General features: G+C 33.7%; 1 long non-coding RNA gene across 1 annotated transcript; it reads right to left on the bottom strand.

The window, feature by feature from the left end:
• Positions 1–928: 928 nt before the first annotated feature.
• Positions 929–3702, bottom strand: LOC147516655 (uncharacterized). Its single transcript, XR_015213709.1, has 5 exons — positions 3437–3702; positions 2983–3045; positions 2612–2823; positions 1596–1698; positions 929–1262 (listed from the first exon to the last, which is right to left on the bottom strand). It is a non-coding gene; the product is annotated as an uncharacterized LOC147516655 (long non-coding RNA).
• Positions 3703–4734: the final 1032 nt, after the last annotated feature.

Raw genomic sequence — 4734 nt, 5'->3', positions numbered from 1 at the left:
AACAATTTAACGGAAAAAGAATTTTAGTCTAACCATTTATCTGCAAACAAATACCTTAGCATACCACAACAAAGCATGAAAGCACCTAATTGCCACTACATACATAGCAAGTCACTTCCTTCAAAAACTAGAAGGATAATTATTCCCAAAATAAAGTAATCATACAAAACAGACTAAGCAATTGACTACACATTTCTCTTTCCCCTTTCTCATCCTCCATCTCCAACTTGGAGTAGCGACTAAGAGACGAGCAAGATGACCGAATAGGACTTACCTCAAATCAGAAACTTCTCTTATACCTTTCTCATTCCCTGCCTTTCTCTTATTCTCAAGTACTTCGTAACTAAGATCGGAAAACCATTAACAATTCTCTGTCTTCAGCGTAAAAGGACTATACGAGATGACAAAATCTGACATGAGACACCTTAATCTTCTAAGGCAGACTAATTCTGTAGTTTTCCTAAATATTCCACGCTCAAGGGAATAAATAAATATACAAAAGTTAACATGCTCAAGGGGTCTACTACTTCAGTTCACCCTACAAAATAAAGCATGTCCCATAAAACAATATATAACTATATATTGACACTCGTACGACACACATTTATATATCTCTATTTTACATAATGACATTTTTTTATTTTACTCACGAGAAACACTACCATGGCAATTCAAATGACAACATAATATATACAAAAGGAATATTCATACCAAATGAACACTGGTGAACTGAGACATAAGAATTCCAGTTTTGCTTCTGAAGAAGTTTTCCAGCTATGCAACTCTTCAACCCTATCTTATGTTATAGTTTGTAATACAAACAACAATTATCTTACCAGCACTATACACATTGGTTGATCATTTATTTTTAGTTTCCATCCTAATATTTATATTTTTTTCCCTGAAATTACCTGCATAAATACAACCACATACACCCTAAACACACAATATAATTAAGACTTGACAAACAATTATACACAAGGAAAATCTTAGCAATAACCATCACCAAAATTTGACTAAGTATATATATCACTGTAAAAGATATAGATGTATGGATATAGCTGAATCTACCAACATACCATTTCAATATAATCCCTATACAACAACTCAATATCACATCCTAAGAATATGGAAGAAATTCCACAAGGGAGAAGCAAGAGCATGGGGTCCTTGACGATTCTCCTGGCGGTCTCGCTCTAAAACATACACACCCTGGACCAAGCTGGCAGCTACATACAGATCTCCGGTGATGTGCATTTTTCCTTCATAAAAAGAAAAAATTTCATTTCAACTAGACCTTAGTCAATATATGCTAAAGAAGTACTAAAACAAGCTATTGGCTAGTCAATATACACGCTAAGGATCCACAGAAGCAAAGAAACAAGCCAATAGGATGGTTAGTCCATCAATGAGCAAAGGCACCCACTACAGCTCTGTCATAGCCATATTGAGTATATACATCTTAACTACTCTTAAAATTTTGAAATGGTAATAAGATTATGCACAATCTGGAAAGAATCTCATCACAAAATACATATAGGCAATATTGCAATACATATATGAATCAAAGGAAACATACAGAAAAGAAAACTTACAGGAAGCAAAAAACTTCCACATGGGAAAGGAGTCGATCGAACAATCCTTTAGAAGCTGATGATAATGATGAAGCTTTAAACTCGGCGAGCATGTCCTTGGCTCCTATGGCAGAAATAAATCAACGGTTCATATATATAGATAAGCAAGACAAGACTTATTTACAAAAATTAATTTTTTTCTCAGTAGACCATGAGAAAGGTCAAAGAAAGTAACAAGATAATGTAGAAGAAACACAACATACAAGTAAGACAAAATCAGACTCACCCTTATTATAGATAACAACTTAAGCTACTTGAGTTTGATATATGTTATTCACTACCAAGACATTGCCTAAAGAGGATTAGAGGAGCATCTAAGTAGTGGTATTCTATTTGATGCAAGCACACATATTTGTTCTTTATTTTTCGTAGGACCTGCCAAGGTCCGGGATAACACCTGCAAAATAAAACGAGTGACTTCAATTTTTTCCTAGACTCCTAGCAGATCATGTTCAAAAGGCTTGCTTTAGCCATTTTGGTTCAGACATCTAAGCTTGTTAAGCATGAGCTGATCCCAATTCTCTACCGATAAATAATCAGTAACTAAGTTTGTGAAAGTGACAAACATAGCTCATAAATGATAAGGGCTATCAGTTTATAAATTATCAAAACAATAGATGCTGTAAATTGTGATCAACTCTCCAATTAGGGTAAACAGAAATCAAAGTGGTCTTAGTTTAAGCTTAGAGACTTACAACCTAATAGGCAGGGAATGCTTTGTGTCTCCAATCTGTGCCAGTATTTTGGAGTCTGATTTTGGAATATACAGTCAAGAGGGTTAGCCAAAATTAACATGCCAAGCCCAAGCATCAAACATTCAAAACCATAAAAAAATCAATTCAAAAAATTGTAATTTTCTTCATTATCAATGGTCCAGAAGCTTGATCTAGAACATAACAAAAAACATCTGCAAAAGCAATTTCTATCTAATGTTTTTTTTACCGTATCAAATTTTATGTCAAAAATAATAGTCTCACCTGATGATAATGCCCAATTAGCTGAACCATTTCCTCCTTTGATTGAGGCTAGGCTCTCCTTGTACGCAGCAACCTCTAAACTCTTAGTATTTTAATGCAAAGCAAGTGTTTAGGTGTAAGTTCAAGTAGAAGGTTTGCCTCCAATCAACTTCTGCATAGGAAATGACCAACGAGCAACATGAGATTTCCAAGCTTTGTAGTCCCATTCATCACTACACCATAAATGACCAACAAATGAAATTTACATCTCCATTTAAAACTCGGCCTATTTCTCGTAGGATATAGTTTGCTAAACTAAGGACAAGAAATGAAGTTCAATATACTTTTCCAAAAAAATAAATAAATAATGAAGTTCAGTACTTTTAACTTACCCTTGAAGTGAGTGCAATTTGTGGTCGTTCAAGAGAAGGTTTGGAGATACTGGTCGGTGACGCCTGCATACCCGAGAAAATTAATAAATGAGATCACCAAAGTATCAATAATAATAGCAGTTACAACTAAAGTATTAACAAAAACAGTAGCAATAGTTCGAATAAAAAACTGACGCTGTAGAATTAAATTACTTCAAGAGGCCAAAATGATAAATTTAGATAGCACAATTGCACAAATGGATAAAAGATGGAAGGAAGCTTAAACAAAAATCATAATATCTTGATAATAAGATAATACAGCATTCTTGTACTGTTACATGAAAAAGGTACCTGCTTGTCTTCTGTTCTACCAATTTTTTATTCCTAAGGACAGGCAAACATATAAACATAACAACAACAATCATAAAGATCAAGACGTTAAAAAAATTGTCTTAATTAGAACAAGGACCAGTACCAGAGTTTTGACTGCACGATGAACAAATTTCACATCCACAGAAAACACCCTCATATCTCCACGTAACTGGGAAACCTACAATCAAGCAATTAGATGAATTAAATTGCAATGGAACTCCCATGTAAGGATGTTCTCTACCCAAATAGAATTTGCCCAAGAATCAACTAAATTTGATTGATTAACATAGCAAGGATTTACTGAGAACACAATAAATCAATAATCACATTCTATGGTTGAATTAGCAAACACAAGCCAAGGAATCCGAATTGGAGTTCCTCAAGTTTTGATTACCATTTACTGAACTAAAAAGTGTTGGATTTCATAAAATGAATTCATGCCCACCTGAAGCAACAACTTGAGGGTAATTGAGACTTAAACAATTATGACCCATTACAAAGAATCTAATAAACCAGGGAGTTGTAGGTGTTCTTAAATACTGGGGTATCTCGAAAGTAGTAAGTTTTAACACTGCAAAACCCAAAACAAAAATATATAGTGGTAATTGAAAGCAGTAAAATTGATCCATGACCTATTAACAAAGGAAATTACTTTTGCTTACAATAAAAAACGAGAAAGGACGATTCATTGAAATCAGTTCAGTCCATAGCGAAATCAACTGTTCCCACAATTAACAGATACAAACCCATACTATGCTTAAACTAAAAGGAAATCAATTCAATCATTTAAAAACTGAAACAAACCCATACTATGTTTAAACCAGTAAAGAGAACTGGAAATACCCAAATTGATGTGAAGAGAAATTTGGAAGTTGAAAAAAAAAATGTAATTTGTATAGCAACGTGGAATTTAAAATATACCATTTTTATCGGAAATTAAACCCTTGAAACCACAATTCTAAACCCTAACAACCCAAGCATGCTATATTATTGAAATTGAAAAACAATTAATGGATATTAAAAGGGGAGAGTGAGAAAGACAGAGAGCTCTAAACCTGTTTGCCTTGCTTCTTCCTCCGCGACTCCTTTCAAAATCCGCTGATAAAGATTAGTGAATACAGTAGAGGTACTCTGAAAAAAATGTTACAAAACAACGTACAAAATCACCGAAACAAAAAATTAGTATAAATGAAATCAAATCTTTATTTTAAAACCACTACAAAGGAGTGAATTTGTATTTGGTTGAGTGAGTAAGACAAGACAAACAGTTAGCTTAAGGGTTTTTTTTGGTTATTTTCTTAATTTTCCAAAAATAAATAGGTGGGAAGTGAAATTAGTTTGCCGCTTGGTATTTGGAAAATAATCCTAATCGGCCAGAAGTGAAGAAAGAGTCATGAGAGA

This window comes from Coptis chinensis, chromosome 2, assembly GCF_015680905.1.
Source record: "Coptis chinensis isolate HL-2020 chromosome 2, ASM1568090v1, whole genome shotgun sequence".
In the NCBI taxonomy this organism is placed as follows: Eukaryota; Viridiplantae; Streptophyta; class Magnoliopsida; order Ranunculales; family Ranunculaceae; genus Coptis; species Coptis chinensis.
The sequence above is the reverse complement of the archived record's forward strand: the minus strand, read 5'-3'. Positions and strand labels throughout refer to the sequence as shown.